The sequence below is a fragment of the Macaca mulatta genome, chromosome 4 (assembly GCF_049350105.2).
Source record: "Macaca mulatta isolate MMU2019108-1 chromosome 4, T2T-MMU8v2.0, whole genome shotgun sequence".
In the NCBI taxonomy this organism is placed as follows: domain Eukaryota; kingdom Metazoa; phylum Chordata; class Mammalia; order Primates; family Cercopithecidae; genus Macaca; species Macaca mulatta.
Window position 1 is genome coordinate 70469290 of NC_133409.1, and position 20062 is coordinate 70489351.

The 20062-nt window shown below is 37.9% G+C and overlaps 1 protein-coding gene across 19 annotated transcripts in view; it reads left to right on the forward strand.

Annotated features, from left to right (window-relative positions):
• ESR1 (estrogen receptor 1) overlaps nucleotides 1-20062 on the forward strand; it is a 436798-nt gene that overhangs the window by 76461 nt on the left and 340275 nt on the right. The window contains exon 1 of one of the 19 annotated variants that reach the window (XM_077999566.1): nucleotides 3122-3237. The exons of 17 other annotated variants lie outside the window; for them this stretch is intronic. The gene's annotated coding sequence lies outside the window, so the exon portion shown is untranslated. Of the gene's footprint in view, nucleotides 1-3121; nucleotides 3238-20062 lie in introns of those variants that run through there. One more of the 19 variants, XM_077999564.1, reaches the window with a different exon arrangement.

Genomic DNA, 20062 nt, shown 5'->3' on the forward strand with positions numbered 1-20062 from the left:
GTGGTCCTCATGGTCTGTGATTCTCTCTTGCCAACCTTGTTTCATCAATCCCCTGTTGTCCTGCAGATTTCTGAAGCATTGGAATCCTAGCAACAGATTTCTCATTTAAGTAGGATGGTCCTGATCACCAGTCTCCCACAGAGAGTGGGTAAAAAGTTTTGTGCTTCTTATCACCCACAGAACATCCCTGGAACATTTTTTGTTGTGCCTGCTCACCTGTAAGTTTAGTAGAAAAATGCACCTTGCTTGTGAATACACAATCAGGTATCCAAATGAGATGGTCCCCTCCTAGAAGATAATATTTCAGAAGTCTCACCTCAGTGGGAGGTACTTGGTTGTTTGTCTTTTTTTTTTTTTTCATTTCAATAGCTTTAGGGGTATAAGTGGCTTTTGGTTACATGGATGAATTGTATAGTGGTGAAGTCCGGGATTTTAGTGTGCCCATCACTCCAGTAGTGTACACTGTACCCAGGGTCCTTGGATTTTATGGGCTTGTTTTTGTTTGCTTTTATGTTAAGATAAGAATAATATGATATGGTTTGGCTCTGTGTCCCCACCCAAATCTTATCTCAAATTGTAATCGCCATAATCCCCACACGTCAAGGGAGGGACCTGGTGGGAGGTGATTGGATCATGGGGGCAGTTTCCCCCATGCTGTTGTCATAATAGTGAATGAGTTCTCATGACATCTGATGTTTTTATAAGTGTTTGACAATTCCACCTTCGCACGCTGTCACTCTCACCTCCCGCCATGTAAGACATGCCTCTTCCCCTTGTGCCAGGATTGTAAGTTTCCTCAGGCCTCCCCAGCCATGTGGAACTGTGAGTCAATTAAACCTCTTTCCTTTATAAATTACCCAGTCTCAGGTATTTCTTTATAGCAGTGTGAAAACAGACTAGCATATAATAGAAGGCTCTTTACCTTTTTAAATTTGGAAGTCCAAATTAATACTGTCCTTACCATTATAAGAATTTGCAGATTAAATATTTTTTCATTCATTATCCCCCAGACATTTGCTTTTTTACTCTTAGTTACATGTATAAAGTAAACATTGAAGTTGTATTATGGATCATAAACTTGAGTTTTAAAAAGATTTTTCTCCTAATTTTAAAAGTAATAAAAACAATAAATACTTACTGAATTCCAGATAGTTTTTGTTTTTGTTTTTGTTTTTTTTTTTTTTTTTTTTTTTTTGAGACAGAGTTTCACTCTGTAGCCCAAGCTGTAGTGTGGTAGCATGATCTTGGCTCACTGCAACTTCTGCCTCCCAGGCTCAAGTGATTCTCCTGACTCAGCCTCATGAGTTGCTGGGACTACAGGCACATGCCACCAAGCCCGGCTAATTGTTTTGTATTTTAGTAGAGATGGGGTTTCCCCATGTTGCCCAGGGTGATCTTGAACTCCTGAGCTCAGGTGATGCACCCACCTCAGCCTCCTAAAATGCTGGTATTATAGGCGTGGGCCACCGCGCCTGGCCCAGGTAGTGTTCTAAGGGGCATGCTTCCATTAATTCACGGAACTCACAATAACCCTTGTTGTAGTAACTATTATTATCCTCACTTTACAGATAGGAAAGAGGCACAGTGACTGGGGCAGAGAGAGGCTCTGTGACTTTGTGCAAGTAGCATCGTAGGCATTTGAATTTCAGCACCCTGGCTCTTGAGTCCATTCTCCTAAAAATTGTGCTCTATTTAATGCAGAGAATTTCAAAAACATGCGATAAAAAATAAGAGAAGAATAACACTCATTTTCCCTTCATTCAAAGATATCTGTTAAAAGGAAAAATTAAAAACTTAGCTATATATACTTTCTGAATTTGTATGTACGTATAAACTTATAAAAATTAAAATGCTAGTTTTTTTTCATACATACTGTTTGGTAGCCTCCATTTGGTACTTTCCCAGGTCAAAAATTATTATTCTTCACCATTATTTTTTTTGGCTACATAATGTTCTATTTTATGGAAGTACGTAATTTCCATAATTAAATTTCTTATTGAGACATATTATTTGCAAATCTGCAACAAATGTGCGTGTTATTTTTAGACGTATGTTTGGTTATTTCTTTACGATAGATTCCTAGAATCACTGGCTGAGGCAAAGGAGATGCACATTTGAAGTCTCTTTATTCATCTTGCCAATTGTCCTCAAGAAAGATTGTTTCAAGTTCCATTAATGCAAGCAATGAACAAAAGTTTTTATTTCTCTGGATACTGGATGCCTCTGGCTTATTTTTCTTTCTATTCTGTTTCTTTAATAGACAAAACAAAATGACAAGTTTCTCATTTCAATATGCATTTTTTGTGATTTGCAAAAAGTTCAAAAATTAACAAAATTTATCTATTCCTTGAGTAAATGTGCGTGGTTCAAGATGTCAAAGATACAAAGTATTGTGCAGTGGAAAAGGAGAGCGCCTTCAGCACCTGCCTCCCAGACATCCGTCAGTAACCCTCTCAGGAGGTGACCACTGTTACGATTTCCTTAACTAGCCTTCCTAAAATAATTATGCATATACAAGCAAAGAAGGGTATAAGGGCACACACAAAAAGAAGCATACTGTATATATTGTTTTGGCCCTTGCTTTTTTCACCCGACAATATATTTTGGAAATTATTCCATACCAATAATCAAATAATGAGATTATTTTTTTTTATGCCTACCTACTATTGCATTATAAGGGAATTATAAGGGAAGGGTTGCAAATATTAACATCTGTTAATTAGCTTTGGATATTTCTTCTTTTGCAAATGCTTGCCAGTGTTCTTTGAGCATTCTTAAAATTGTGGTTTTAATGCTTTGTTATTGATGATGAATTGTAAGTCTTTGCTGTGAAATAAGATGACCGACCATTTGTATTAAATTATGTAAATTTTATTTCACATTTCATTGTTGGCTTTTCAATTTTGTTTTATGGTGGTAGGCTTATTTTTTATTTTTTTATTTTTTTGAGACAGAGTCTTGCTCTGTCACCCAGGCTGGAGTGCAGTGGCGTGATCTTGGCTCACTGCAAGCTCTGCCTCCTGGGTTCACGCCATTCTCCTGCCTCAGCCTCCTGAATAGCTGGGACTACAAGCACCCGCCACCACACCTGGCTAATTTTTTGTATTTTTTTTTTTTTAATAGAGATGGGGTTTCACCGTGTTAGCCAGGATGGTCTCGATCTCCTGACCTCGTGATCTACCCACCTTGGCCTCCCAAAGTGCTGGGATTATAGGTGTGAGCCATTGCACCCGGCTGGTAGGCTTATTTTTTGGTTGTTGTTTGTTTTGTTTTGGTGTGGATATGGAAAAGTCTTTTTGGGTAATCAAATCTATCAATCTTTTGATTTGATTTGTGAATGATTTTCCTGGATGATCAGAGGCTACTGTTGTCTCTTTGTTTACTTAGATTCTTTTGACGAGGACTTTGGCTATTGTGAATAGTGCTACTATGAACATGGGTGTGCAAATATCTCTTCGAGACCCTGCTTTCAATTATTTTGGGTATATATCCAGAAGTGGAATTGTTGGATCATATGGTAGTTCTATTTTTAATTTTCTTGGAAACTGCCATACTCTTTCTCATAACAGCTGCACCATTTCACAATCCTACCAACAGTGCAGAAGGAATCCAATTGCTCCACACCCTCACCAATGCTCGATATTTTTTGGGTGTTATTTTTGACAGTAGCCCATCCTAATAGGCATGAGGATCAATTGTTCTGAATATAACATTTCTGTCAGGATTTTAAAAAAGTTTCCAAAATGACATCCCTCCAGCTCCACATATTCTATAAGAGCAATATCATAGATTAGAAGCCGTCTATGAGAACTTGTAGTTGGAAGACGTTTGTTTTCTGTGGGTTAGTTACATTTGACACATGCCTCGTTTGTAAAATGATTTTGAATGTGCATGAGCTGAAATTCAATGCCTGTGGTCAAAGTAGGCTTAATTTCGAATTGGAGTTTATTAAAATGAAAGGACTAATTGGCTTTATATTGACTTGGGAGTTTTTGATGGCTAGTCCCCTAAGGAAGGAATTGGGACAATGTTGAGACTTTGTTTACCTCTGTTCCTACTTCTGTTAGCTTAAAATATTAGTACTGCATTCAGCATCCAGCAGGAATTTCTAGTATCTGAAGACAGCAGCATACTTGCAGCCATTTTCAAACCATGGAATAGGGATGATTGGTGAAGACTTCTCTATCTTGAGTCCCTTCTAATATTTCATGCTTTATCTTATTCATAGGAAGGGGCTTCACTAAGTAGGACTGTCCTGTCTTGACCACTAGGGGATCAAGGTTAAGTTTCTTAATCTTGGTAATTTTCAGATTTCTAGTCTTTAAAGTAGGGATAATGTCATGGAGTACCTATGTCATAGAGTTGCAAGGACCAAATGAGCTAAGGCATGAAAAGCATTTAGCAAGGTCCCTGACAAGTACATGCTAAATAAGCATGGTGTTTCTTTATGTTATGTCTTGTAACCATTGTAATAATCTCAGTCAATCAGATTTATATCATGTTCTTTTCTGGGGAATTTTTCTAGCACCAGGTATTTTCTGTTTATCTTCCGAGTGGATGGCTTTTCCTCATTTCTTCTCATTGACACCAAGGGATTCCAAGTCCAGTTCTGACTGTGTATTGTCAAAGTGAAAAACAGCTGTGGCCAGCCGAGCTATGACTATAACCATCTTCAAAGTCCTGTGTGTAATAAACCTCAAGGATTGGTTTTTCACTAAGCCATTCTCCTCGACTCTCAAATGACAAGTGAGGGTTTGTAGATCATGACCCCAAACCCCTTTGATCCCATTTCCAAAATAGGGCCATGCCATAGATGAAGGCAGATGGTTTTATTTCATCTTGTTGGCCCCATTGTGTATGCTCTAAGTTCATTTTGGACTTCTGTCTTTACCAATAGCAATTTCTATTTCTTTCTGACAGAAGCCCCTTCCTTCATACCTTTTAGTTGCATTTCTTAGCATTCTGGCCACAGTCTTCTACCACATGGTCCTCATTTGCCATCTCTTCCCTTTCTTCCTCTCTCCATCCCTTTTTTTCCATTATTCATCCAGCAATATTTATTGAGAACCTACCATGTGAGAACCTACCAGCACACTGGACATTGTCTTGGCTTGCTCTGTCACTGCAAATTTAATGGATCACTTTAGATTTATGCCTGTATTATCGCCAGGGTTCCCCTATGTATATTGAAACAAACGTTCTCTGGGGATCTTTCCGTTTTCTGCCACTGATTTTTTTCTTTTCTTTTCTTTTCTTTCTTTTTTTTTTTTTTTTGAGACGGAGTCTTACTAGCTCTGTCACCCAGCCTGGAGTGCAGTGGTGCGAACTCTACTCACTGCAACCTGTGCTTCCTGGGTTCAAGCGATTCTCCTGCCTCAGCCTCCTGAGTAGCTGGGATTACAGGAGTGCACCACCATGCCTGGCTGCTTTTTTAATCTTTTAATTTTTTATTTTTAGTATATACAGGTTTTCCTCATGTTGACCAAGCTGGTCCCAAACTCCTGACCTCAAGTGATCAACCTGCCTCTGCCTCCTAAAGTTCTAGGATTACAGGCGTGAGCCACCACACCTGGCCATTTTCTGCCTCTTCTGATTGGGCTGTGTATCTGAGGTGTCCTGGGCCACTGTGCCATCCCACAGCTGACAAAATGGCTCTCACCTCCAGGAAACTCTCACCTCAGCATTTTTTCCTCTGTCTTGAGCTTTTCTTTTGTTCTCTGGGAATAGTCCTCTTACTTTCTTGGAGCTTCTTTAGTTATTTTTTGATCAATATTTTTTACATAGTTTTTTGTAACTGAGCAAAATACTTTCAGAACTTGTTTCTGGCATGCGTGTGTCTGTCTCGTCTATCTGCCTATGTCTATGTTAACCGTTCTTTGAATCTGATGCCCAATATTCTATTTGATTCTGTTGATTCTGAAAATTTATTTTTAGTCATTGGTTTAGCATTTCTACCTCTTCTCCTTAAACCCTAGGATTTTCTTTCAAAAGTGTTGGGACTGATGTTCTGTTCTTCAGATTGGTGAACATGGTTCAAAGACCACTAGTGTTTAAGCAGCAGCAGCCGTTTCTATATTCTGCTTGCTGTGGGCACCTGTGACATCCCACTGTGGCTGCCGTCAGCAGAGACGTGGCTCCTGGTGGTGGGTGTGTCTGCCTCCTGGCCAGCCAGCTTCCTTTATAGGAAAGAAATGCTTCTGCTTCTCACTGGGGTGTGAGAGGCAGGCCCGTCAGTCACTGCTGCTCCCTAGCACCCATAGCCATGGCCATTTTCTATCCTTTGTGCCCTGATGGTAATCTTTCTGGTATCATAATTGTCTTCTCCTCCCCTTCCCTGTCTCCTCTTCCTGCTTCTTTTCTTCTTCCTCCTTCTCCTCCTCACTCCTGTATCAAGGCTTAGCTTAAATGCTTTGCACTATAAAGGCTTCATATTTTAAAAATATTCATTCAACCCTGTGTATGCCTAAGCTTATTTCTTTGTTATAGCACTTTTTATTTCATAGTATAGCTCTCTACCGAGGAGCTCAAACAGGATAAGGGCAGAGTATTATTATTTTTTGAGCCTGAAAAATAATAGTCATTTTTATTGGTATAGCTTCAAGCATAGTTTATTTCCATGATTTATATTTTAGGAAATTTTAAGTGCAGAAAAATTGCCCAGTAGTTAGAGATGGTTGGGTTATGAATATGCGCTCTGTTTTTTGGTGTATTTTTTTCCAGCTTTATTGAGGTATAACTTACAAATAACATTGTATATGTTTAAGATGTACAACTTGATTTTTTCAAAATTATTTTTTTGAAGTAAATTTTATTGTGTATACTTAAGGTGTACAACATGCTGTGAAGAGATACATATAGATAATAAAATTATTACTACAGTGAGGCAAACTAATGTATCCATCATCTCACGTCGTCATCCAACGCTAAAATCTATGCAAGGAGCAAAATTGCGGAATACAGTACAATATGATTAACTATAGTCCTCATGTTGTAGATTACATCTCCAGACTTGTTCATCCTATATCTGCTACTTTATAGCCTTTGATCTACATCTCCTCATTTTCTTCCCTTCCCCCAACCCTCCCCATAACCACTGTGTTATGTTCTATCTCTGTATATTTGACTTAATAAAAGATTCCATATATAAATGAGATTATGCCATTTTTTTTCTGTGTCTTTGTTTGTTTCGCTTAGCATAATAACCTCCACCAGGCTCATCCATGTTGTGGCAAATGGCAAGATCTCATTCGTTTTTAAGGCTGAATAATACTGCATTTGTGCATTTGTCCACATGTTGTCACTTGGGTTGTTTCTGTATCTTGGCTGCTGTGAATAGTGCTGCAATGAACATGGGGGTGCAGATATCTTTATGAGGTGATTTCATTCCTTTGGATATATATTCAGAAGAGGGTTTGCTGGATCACAGGGTAATTCTATTTTTAATTTTTTGAGAAAATTTCATACTGTTTCCATAATGGCTGCAGCAGTCTACACTGCCACCAACAGTGTACAGGACTCCCTTCTCCCCACGTGCTCACCAGCACTTGTTATTTCTTGTCTTTTTGGTAATAGAAGGGCAGGACATTGTTACATGTGCTGAACAAACACAGCAGAGCAGTTACCAGCGCTAACTCTGGAACTGGCTCACTCATGTTCATCTCTTGTCCCTACCAGTTCCTAACTGTGGAACCTTGGGCAAGTTGCCTCTCTGTGCCTTCCTTTGTTACTTGGAGATGATAAAAATAATACTTAGAACAGTTACTGCCATATAAAAAGTGCTATTAAGTGTTTGCTATTATGTGTTGAATTCAGTTTAATAGAATCATCATCAGGATCACCGGCGATTTATTGAGTGACGGTGTGTGTTTTATTCATTGATCGTCATTACACTTAGAATAAGGCTGGGGATATAAGAGGCATTCAATCAATGTTTTTGAGGGAATGAATTAATGAATGGGCTAGATGTTATATATACAAAGAAACATGTCTAATTTCTTTCCTTCAGGTCTCACAGATGGTTGAGAATACAAGATGTAGATAAGATGAAAATTGAATGGTGCTTAATATAAAGCACTTCAAGGCTGCCTCTTTCAGAATCATTTAGGAGGCTTATTAAAATTGCAGATTTTCTAGCCAAACCTTCATCGATCTCAGTTCCATAGATCTGGACGTGGGTCCAAAAATCTACATTGCCAAAAAGCTCCCCAGGGGCTTCCAATGAATTCCCAAGAACAGCCAGGATTGGGATCGCAGGCCAGGCAGTAAATGATACAGGAGATGAGACGAGGGAGAGCTCTGGGGGCGGAAGCTGTTGGAAAGGCCTGGTGGGAGAGGAGATACCTGCAAGGGATGTAGGGCTTGGGCATGGGAACCAGCATGGGGTTGACTTGATCGTGGGGGATTAGACTGCAGTAGAGACATTCTGGTCACATTTGCCCACCCATCAGCTCCTTCTGTCTCCTGATGTGCCCCAGCAAATTCATGTACAAAGTACACAAGAGCAATTTGTTGGAAAGTACCTAAATTACTCTATTTACTGAGTGCTTTACTTGCACTTATAAATCTGAAACAAATTATCAAGCAAATAAACAAGTGTGTGGATATGGAGCAGAAATACCACTCAAAGCATCCTGAACTTGGCCCTCTGACTCAGTAATTAGTGTCCTAAAAATGAGCTCAAACATCACATTTTATTTTCAGGTTTTATGTACTTCATAGAACTTGGTCTCTGATGTTACAGAGATCTCAGTAACAGTTTACCGTATCTCCAGAATTCCTAACTTCTCAATGGTGGCATCTCTCATTAGAACAGGTAGTCACCAAATAGTTCCACACAAAGACTCTCCCAATGTGTCATTTATTAAAATAAGCAAACAGATTTGATATACAATTAATATACCACAAAATCACCCATCTAAAATATACAGTCTGGTAGTTTTTAATATATTCAGAATTCTGCAGCTTTCACCACAAATTAATTGTAGAATATTTTCATCACCCCAGAGCCACCCATCCCTACCTTTAGTCACTTCCCATTTGCCCGGCCCCTGACAATCACTCATCTACTTTCTGTCTCTATGGAGTGCTATTCTGGAAATTTCATATAAATGGAACAATACAACATGTGGCCTTTTGTGACTGGCTTCTTTTGCTTAGCATATGTTATGGAGGTTCATCTGTATTGCAGCATGTGTCAGCACCTCATTTCTTTTTGTGGCTGAATACTATTCTACTGTATAAATATACTTCATTTTCTTTATCCATTCATTAGCTTGTACACAACTGGATTTCCACTTTTTGGCCATGTACAAAGTTTCTGTATGCATGTATGTTCTCATTTCTCTTGGGTACCTACTTAGGACTGAAATTCCTGGGACATGTGGTAACTGTATTTATCTAACTTTTTGAGAAACCTTCAAAATAGTTCCCAAAGAGGCTGCACTATTTTATATGCCTACCAGCAATGCATGAGGGTTCAATTTCTCCACATCCTCACCGACATTTGTTATTGTCTTTGATTATAGTCATCCCAGTGTGTGCGAAGTAGTATCTCGCTATAGTTTTGATTTGCATTTCCCTAATGATGAATGACGTTAAGCATCTTTTCAGGCATATTGGCCATTTGCATATCTTCCTTGAGAAAACGTATGTTCAATTTTTTTCTATTTAAAAATTTGATGATTTTAAATTTTATTGTTGAGTTGTAAGGATTCTTTATATATTCTGGATAGTAGACCCTTATCAAATACATGATTTGCAAATATTTTCTCCCATTTTGTGAATCTTTTCCCTTTCTTGGTAGTGTCCTTGGATGCACAAAAGTTTTTAGTTGTATTGAAGAACAATTTGTGTATCTTTTCCTTTGATTACTTGTGCTTTATGTGGATATCTAAGAAACTGTTTCTAATCCTGGGTCAGGAGACTTACACCTATGTTTTCTTCTAAGAGTTTTATAGTTTCAGCTCTTATATTTAGGTCTGATTCATTTAGAATTAATGGTTTGTATATAGTGTGAGGTAGAGGTTCAAATTCATTCTTTTATGTGTGGCTATCCAGTTGTCTGAGCACTAAATGTTTAGTCCATTTTCATCCTTCCATTTTTTCTTGTCCAGGCTGTTGAAGTAGCCTCCTCACAGCTCTCCCTGCTCTTAGCTCTTCTCTACCAGAGTTCACCTCCCACCATACTACCAGTTATTCGTCTTATACACAGATATGATTATGTCCTTTCCTTAATAAAAAAAACTTTATTCTTTCCTTAGTTTCTATAAAAGAGTTCAGATGTTCAACATAAAATTTCAGATCCTATCTAGCCTGACCTCAATCTACCTTCTAATTTTATTGTATTCCTTCTCCCCTCCCACTTGCTACCCCATCCCAGCCATCCCTGCCTTCTCAGCTGGTCTCTTTCTGGCCCGAGGGAGACATTTGGCCTGGATATATATACATTGTATGGCTTTGGTTGCTTACTGTGGCATTGGTGCTTATGGGATATCCACTGACTTTAATTAATGGGGTGTTATCAGCACATTTATCCTATTGAAATGACTTGAGGAACCGGTTTTCAGGACTAGCAATCTATTTTAGAATAATTTGGAAGAAAACAAACCTTCATTTTATGGGTAGACTAACATAAACAAACTATGACATATATCATATAATCATAATCATTGTTATATTTTAAATAATCAACCATCCATCATCCCAAACTCTAAGACTTTGTTAGTAAGTTTTGTATGTCACAGGTTCATATTTTTCACATTCTGACACCTACATTCAAGGCCTTAAACTTTACCAGAGACTTTCATCGAGATAAAACTAGAAGTTATTATTTTAAAAATTATATTAATTTTAGTTGTGGTAAAAACATAGAATATAAGTTTATAGTAAAAACATAGAATATAAGTTTTACCATCTTGATTTTGTTAAGCAGTTTACTAGCATTAAGTATATTCAACAGATCTCCAGAGCTTTTTCATCTTGTAAAACTGAAACTGTAACCCATTTACCAACAACTCCCTCCCCATTTCCCTCTCCTTCCAAAGCCTGGCAACCACCATTATTCTTTCTGTTTCTGTTAATTTTACTACTTTAGATACCTCATATAAATGGAGTCATATGGTATTTGTCTTTTTGCAACTGGCTAATTTCATTTAGCACAATGTCCTCAAGGTTCATCCATGTTGCAGCACGTGACAGGGTTTTCTTCCTTTTCTTCCTTTTCAGGGCTGAATAATACTCCATTTTATGTCTATATCAATTTTTTTTGGTTTATCCATTCATCTGTTGGTAGACATTTGTGTTGTTTCCACTTCTTGGCTATTGTAAATAATGCTGCTGTGAACGCAGGTGTGCAAATCTCTTTGAGGACTCTGCTTTCAGTTCTTTTGGATATATACACAGAAGTGGGATTAGGATTGCAGGATCAGATGATAATTATTGTTTTAATTTTTCAACTTATCTTCTCTAATGAGAACACTAAATTAAATTTGTGGGGTTTGTGTCATTTTAGATATATCTCATGAAGAAGATAACTTTACATTGTCCCTGCAACAACGATGATGGGCTTCAGTGATTGTCGTAAATGAGTCATGATTACTTTTGTGTTTTATAACCAACCCTATGCATCTGAACACAAAAGTCAAACCTTTTTAACACCTCAGGTGTATTTTACATCACAAAACAGAGAAAAGGCATCAATCAAAGCTGCTTAACAGCTAATACGATTGTGATTACATGTGATATGGTAGTTGAGACTGAAATGCTATTTGTAATATAAAGATTATCTTAACTGAGTCTGATTGAGGTGAAAAAAGGGCACTAATTAGGGTGACAATATGAATTTGATTTAACTTTAAAGTATTATGAGAGAAAACATACTATGTCACAACTCTTTTACATAATGAACTGGGGTTTAGGTATGGAGTGGGTAGAATAGTGGTCAAGAGCAGGGATTCTGGAGTCAAGTGTTTGGTGCCAGTGCTGGCTCTGGCCATTGCTAGCTGGATGAGTGCCACTGGGCAAGCTCCTCACAGTCCCAGATTTCTCATCTGTAAAATATGGTTAATAATGGATTGTGGTGGCATTACATGAATTAATATATGCAACATGCTGGAATGACGCCTGGCAGGGAGGAAAAGCCATATAAGATTTTGTAACTGATTTTCTAGCACAAGCTATCCATTCTTAGGTTGTTCTATCTTCCTTGTGTTGTCCCACACATCAATATTGTCATCTGCAAAAAGTACACAAGTATGTCTCTTTTAACTGAATGGTTTTAAAATGAGGACTAATCGACGATCTAAAATCCCCTTTCCTTTTAGTCAATTAGTAGCTCATAAATTGAAAGTGTGATGGGATCACTTTGTACCCAGAAAGCTCTTAGGTTGTACTGCTGAGAAAACACTGGGAGATTCAGTGAGTGCAGCACAGATACATTCTAGGTGACTGGAAGAGTTTCTAATGAATGAATCACTGAATAGGCAGATGGGTTGTGGGAGGCAAACCATGAGTAAATTTTTTCTTTTACTACAGAAATATTTCCAAAAGGTAAATACCCAGGTTTATGATGATAGACTTTCTTTAATGTTAAAGTCATGCTATTTTTTTTTTCTGGGTTTCGTTGCCTACACAGTCTCATCTGCTCTTTGCAAACATTCCCTCTCAGAATGGGTATGAAGATCAGGTGCAACCACGTATGTGATAATGCTTCTAAAACTATTTTTCTTACAGTTTTATTGAGATATATTTTGCATAAAAATATAAAATCCACCCATTTAAAGTACAAAGCTCAGTGGTTTTCAGTACATTCACAGAGTCGTGCAATCATTGCCACAATTAATTCCTTTCTGTCTCCATGGAATCTAATTTTGGACATTTTATATAAATGGAACAATACAATATGTGGTCTTTTGTGTCTGGCTTATTTCATGTAGTATAGTGTTTTCTTTTCTTTCTTTTTTTTTTTTTTTGACAAGGAGTCTCGCGCTGTCGCGCAGGCTGGAGTGCAGTGGCCAGATCTCAGCTCACTGTGACCTCCGCCTCCCGGGTTCACGCCATTCTCCTGCCTCAGCCTCCCAAGTAGCTGGAACTACAGGCGCCTGCCACCTTGCCCGGCTAGTTTTTTGTATTTTTTAGTAGAGACGGGGTTTCACCGTGTTAGCCAGGATGGTCTCGATCTCCTGACCTCGTGATCCGCCCCTCTCGGCCTTCCCTCGGCCTTCCAAAGTGCTGGGATTACAGGCTTGAGCCACCGCGCCCGGCCATATAGTGTTTTCAAGGGTCAGTTATGTTGCCGCATGTATCAGTACCTCATTCTTTTTATTGCCAAATAAGACTTCATTGTATGGGTGTATACTACATTTTATTTTCTCATTCATGAGTTGATGAACATTTGGGTTTCCACTTTTTGGCTATTACAAATAAAATTGCTATGAACGTTTGTGTGCAAGTTTTATGTGGATACACGTCTTTGATTCTCTTGAGTATATGCCTATTAGAGAAATTTCTGAGTCATATGGTAACCCTGTATTTAGCACTTCCAGGAACTGCCAAATGGCTGTACGATTTTACATTCCAACCAGCAATGTGTGAGGGCTCCAATTTCTCTACATTGTCATGTACACTTGTTATTATCTCTTTTGTCATAATGGGTATGAAGTGGTAAAACTACTGAAAAAAGTAATATATTCATAGAGTAAAAGTAAAATTGAAATATGCAGAAAGTATTCTCCAGGCCCAGACAGTCTCCCAGAATTACAATTTTTTTCTAGAGTCCCTGAAAATTGTCTATGCACATATGATGTATCCCTAGATATGCATTTTTAAAAACACATGTAGGAGTATGTTATTTTGTATCATTCTTTCTCACTTAATAATATACCTAAGAGCAATTGCTATAGAACAGGTTGACCTGCCTCATTCTTTTTACTCTTAGCAGAGTCTTTTTGTGAGGATGTACCACCATTCGCATAAACAGCTTTTCTAATGAAGGGCATTTTGGTTGGTTTTGCTCCTATAAGTAATGCCATAAACATCCACATACAATTGTTCTTGAGTACATTTGCGAAGATATTCACAGGAAAAAATAAGTTATACTGCTATATACTACCACTAACAGGGGATGAGAGTGCCTATTAGCCCACAGTCTTTCCAACTTAACACTGTGTGTTATCAGCCTTTCCCATCTTGGCCAATGTGGTAGGTAAAAAATAGCTCAGTAAAAGTCGACTTGACCTATAAGGGACAAATCAAGTTTATGTTATAAAGCTTGCAGTTCAACGTTGAAGTTGAACTCCAGATGATATGGTTAAAGCTTTCAAATTTCTGAGAAATATGCAGGCATAGAGATTGTGTCTAAATTTGCCTTCATACATAGCATGTCCATTTGCTAACTAAAGAAGGTGATTGGTTCGTTTATTTATTCAGCTGGCATTTATTCAGCATTTATCGTATGCTAGGTGAACTTTAAGTGCTAGAAAGAAGAAGGATGAATAAGACACACACATTGCTCACAAGTAATATATGGTCTAATGGGGGGACACATATATAAATCAATAAGCATAATGGACATGAAATAGAGGCAAGTATTATCCAATAAGCTGTGTGTATATTAGGCCATAGACTAAGATACTGTGGGGAAAAAAAAGGACCCTCAATTACTTGGGAAAAGACAAAAAAAAAAAAAAAAAAAGCTTGTGGAAGAGGGTGACAGTGGACATGAGAGTAAGGAGGGTAAGCCATTTTTAAAATAAAATTTTATTTTAACTTTAATTGACATAGTAAGTGCACATATTCATGGGATAAAATGAGAGGTTTTGACACATGTGCATTGTGTAATGATGAAATTAGAGTAATTAGTAAATCCATCATCTCAAACATTTATCATTTCTTTGTAGTAAAGCATTCAAAATCCTCTCTTCTAGTTAGTTTGAAATATACAGTGCATTATTGTTAGCCACAGTCACCCTGCTGTGCAATGGAACACCGGAACTGATTCCTCCCATCTAACTGCAACTTTGTACCTGTTGATCAACCTTTCCCCATAGCCATTTCCTCTTCAGCAAGAAACATGGAAATTGTACACATTACTTCTCAAAATACATTGGCAAGCCACTTCTAGTTGCAGGGTAGACTTGGAAAATGAAGTCTAGCTGGGTGACTCTGTGCCTCCATATTATTCTGGAGGAAGGGGACCATGGAGCTAGGGTCCCCAGTCTGGGAGGCAGGTAGAGAGGCAGCTTGCTGTGCCACTGTGATATTTTTAGCTCCATGGGGGGAAAAGAACTACTAGATAGAGCTCTATCAACACAGATCTGACAATCTCATTCAGAAACAAGTTACAGACCGGGTGTGGTGGTGGCTCACGCATGTAATCCCAGCACTTTGGGAGGCTGAGGTCAGGAGATCGAGACCATCCTGGCTAACACGGTGAAACCCCGTCTCTACTAAAAATACAAAAAAAAAATTAGCCGGCGTGGTGGCGGGCACCTGTAGTCCCAACTACTCAAGAGGCTGAGGTAGGAGAATGGCGTGAACCCAGGAGGTGGAGCTTGCAGTGAGCCAAGATCGCGCCACCGCACTCCAGGCTGGGAGACAGCAAGACTCCATCTCAAAAAAAAAAAAAAGAAACAAGTTACAGAGACCTCAAGTGATTAGTAAATAAGATTATTCTATAGAACATCTTATGGTGACATAATCAATATGATTTCAACACTCAGCTAATAAATGCTATGAAATATGATTTATGTAAGATGCTAATTGACATGTCAGGTTTTAAATACAAAAGGAACGAGGGAGGGAGACATGAATATAGACGGGTGTTATCAGAGAAAGACACTTAGATACATTTCATATTGTGTCATGTAAACTAATACCTACTTCTTGGGATATTCATGGTTTAGTTTTTAAGGTAGATTCAAGAGTTTTATATATTCAAACTCTTCATGCAAAAAAAATTCAGCTCTGGTTATGTACATCCACATTTACAGGAATTGAATTTTTCTTTTTGTACACTTGTGAGTATATTTTTTCCTATGGCAAACGTTTTCCAGAAACCAAAAGTTATCTGTGTTACTGTCCCTGGTAACCGATACTGTGTCATAAATCGCTCTCAGCAATGGCAGTTTGGACAGTGATGGAGAGTTGGTGACTGGGAGTTTGTAGAGTATGTTTAGTGGGACGGTGGGCGAGGGGGAGAAGTGGTATTTGGTTCCTCAGTCCCAGATTTGGGTCAATGTTCTCACAATCCTGGTGAGCAAGGAGCCTAATTCTTTAGGAATTTTAAAAGGTTTCTTTTAGTGAAGAACATTTCCCAGGTGTCTAATGAAAAATTATAAATGACCAGGTATAATTTTGCCAAGCTTTCCAACCTGGTTTTCCTTTAGGGTGAGAAACAATCCTTTGATTTTCTTGAAGTAGAAGTCTCTTCTCAAATGCTAACAGTAAAACAAGACCTTTTCAGACAGATTTTGTATTTTGCCATCAAATGTGCAATTTTTGAAGATAGGGGACTTGGGAAGTTATTGACAATCAGGTAAACTTCGTTCTGAAAATCAGGCTTAATTTTATGACTGTGATTAGAAAGTTGAAAAAAAATCACGTTCTCACAAATGGAAAACAAAAGTCAGAGTTCAAACTGTTTATCCTGTTTCTGTAAGCTTTTGTTCCAGAAACCCAAGAATTATTTGCGGAGAACATGGAAAATTAACTCAAATAGAGGGAAAAAATGCCTTTTATGTGAAATGCATCAAAAGCAGACAGCCTTGGAGAACTGAAGCTTAAATAGTGTAAGAGTCTGAGTACTAGTCTTCAGACACTTAAAACAGCATTTGATAGACAATTTAGATACTTAAGGAAACATTAATCAGCTTGGCATCAGCATTAGTGGCTTCAATTTTTGGCTGAGCCTGACTTTGCCATATGATCCTGGACAAATTTGCCTAAAATTGGTGATATTAACCTCTTTAGGGAAAGGCTCTGTACTGGGAGTTTTTTGAGGCCTATGATTTGTGGGGTCAAGCTATAAAACAGGAAGAAACACATGCTCATTTGTATAATTTTTACATATATTTGGTCCATAATTGTATAGCTAGGCAATTCATTCATCATCTGTTTGAGAGTAAAAGTTTGATTATTTTAATGTTACTACTTCTGGTTTTTTCTCTTCTCACATGTTCCCAGTGACTCCTTTCTGATAACCCAGATTATCATCATAGAATGCATGTAATGCCGAGAATCAGACACAGGGTCTTGGAAAACGAATGACAGCAATAGTGCTCCGATGGCAGTTTTGTCAGACTTTGAATGTTTTATGAAATCACTGTTGATAAAAGTGAACACCTTCTACTGCAGGTAGAAATTTAGTGAGGAAAAAAACCCAAATAGAAAGAGTTAATATCCAAACCTGGAGACTTACCTGGTAAGGTTCACTTAACTGGTAAAATGTGATCCAATTTAAACAAAGTATTTTTAGTTTTCTCAGAACAAACATCCTACATAAACACAAAAGATGATATGAGGCATAGATATAACTTGGTTCACAATATTTTCCAAAACTATAGTGTACCAGCCAGTTGGTTCAGCACACAGGAGAGAAGATCATTATTAATGTGCTAATAGCAGCATTTTATTCTGAAACCACTCTACATGGTTACAGGGCTCAAAACAACATATTCTAACAGGAAGATACATTACCAAAATATTTTAATGAGAATATTTAGTATGCATTGAGAGATCCGCATTTTCTTGCAGAGACCTTGTAGGTAGCTCTTTGAGATTTCTGTCTCTGTGCATTTAAGTGAAGGAGTTGGTTGGGTATTTTAGTTGGCAAATTTTGCAGACGTGTAGCTTTGGTAGTGGAGAGGTAATAGTACCATGCCCTGCGTGCTGGTGAGGCAGCCCCATAGCAATAGTGGCTTTTAGCAGCTACCAGATTTGCTAAAAGCAGCCATGTCCAATTAGCAGTAAGTGCCATGCACCTGCAGTTACTAGGAATTGAACCTCTTTTGAGGCTGAATCTTAATGTAGCCTTTTAAAAAAAATAGCAAAAATCTTACTCATACTCTGAGATAATAAAGAAAAATTAGCAATGGCAAAATGGACGCACTCTGAAATGTATTATTAATATTGATTTAGAATATGGGGGAAATGTAGAGTCAATGACACATTTAATTGGCATAATTTAAAAATACTGTTTTATCAGTTTACTTCCTAATTTTGAATTCAATTTTCATATCTATATTGCAACTGTTTTTTTTTTTAGACATCTATAATATTGCTGCAGGCTCCCTATGTATGTTTCCATAATTTTCTGCAAAAGGTTTTCACCAGAATAAAAAAAATTACAGTTTAAAATTGCAAAACTGTAGAAAAAATATTCTCTTTGATTTATTTCCAATGTGTCAAATTCACCACAATGGAAAGGACTACACTATAGCATTAAAATGTTATTTTCAACAGATAGTACTTATTTTAACGTGTGCTCAGCATTTAAAAATATTTAATATTCTTTTCTAAAAATGCTTACATTCAGAAACTATTTATGAGGGTTCTGAGCAGTATGATGTTTCTTTCTGTGCTTCACTGCTTTTTCTCTTTTAGAGGATATTATAGGAGAAAAACATTTGTTAAGCAATTTCCGGAGCTACTAGGTTCTAACAAGACCAATAGACTAATACAATAATTCATTTCATTGCAACTGGAGAGTGTACTTTTCCTTTATTCTCAGTCATAATTTTTTAAAAGAGCCAAGAACACCAAATCATCAAATCTAATGTTGAACATGTAGTAACTTTTATTTGCTGATCATACTCTGAGATTCACCATAATGAATAAATCATAAGTATTAAAATTTCAACTTTTTAACATACCCACTACACTGCTAGCATAGTAACACAGTCACCAACTACACAGCTTCTTCAACTGTTGACGTGCTTTAAAGTTAGGATTATGGTATCCTGCCAGAAAGATCCTACAAACTATCACTATTTTGGTTTGTCCTGCCAGCCCTTGAGAAGTAGACAATTTCTATATACACAAACCAGTTTGGAAAATTTATGCAAATAGGAAGTTATTCTCAAAATGGGTTGATTGCATTTTTTTTGTGAGACAAGGTCTCACTCTCACCCAGCCTGGAGTGCAGTGGCGTGATCTTGGCTCACTGCAACCTTCACCTCGCTAGTTTAAGCGATTCTCCTGCCTCAGTCTCCCAAGTAGCTGGGAGTACAGGTGCATGCCACCACTCCTGGCTAATTTTTGTATTTTTAGTAGAGACAGGGTTTCACTGTGTTGACCAGGGTGGTCTCAAACTCCTGGCCTCAAGTGATCCACCCGCCTTGGCCTCCCGAAGTGCTGGGATTACAGGCGTGAGCCACCGTGCCCAGCCTGATTGCATTTTAATGTATTGGCTCCCAACCAGTAGCAACAGTCTGGGTGTACAGATATTGTCAGAGTGTTTCTATTCAACGTGTCAAATTATTTAGGTAAAAGTTTGGCTCAACTTTGTTGACATGGAATTTCTATATCCTCCAGTTTCTGGTTTAACTGGTTTATGTGGAAACGAATGGAAACACATGGTTAAGTCCCCCAGCCTCCAGCTTCTCTCTTCCTCTTACCTATCTTTGTACTTGCCCACTTTTCCTCTTGTGGGCCTGTTCCTAGAATCCATTATGTTCTGTGGGTGACATCAGCCTGCTACTGTGGGAAGAAGTAGAATTTTATGGTGCCCAAGGTAAAATCGACTATGATGATGCAGAATGAGGACCTGGAGAGGAGTCAGAGATTGCAGGGGATCAAAAGAGAGAAATCAGAGATGCTCCCACAAACAGAGAAAAACTTCAGAAGCAGCAGGAAGGAGAGAGTAAATGGAGAACAAAAACTCAAGTCAAAATAGTCAATGGAAAGAAACACTTTTGAATTCCAGTTATAATTTGGAAAAGAAACAAAAATTTGTTTTAAATTAAGAAAAAAGTCACTTATAATTTCCTGAAGTCTAGAAAAGTGAAAAACAGTTAAACCTCTTGTTATTAGCTAAGAAGTGTCTATTATTATAAGTTTGTCACTGGAG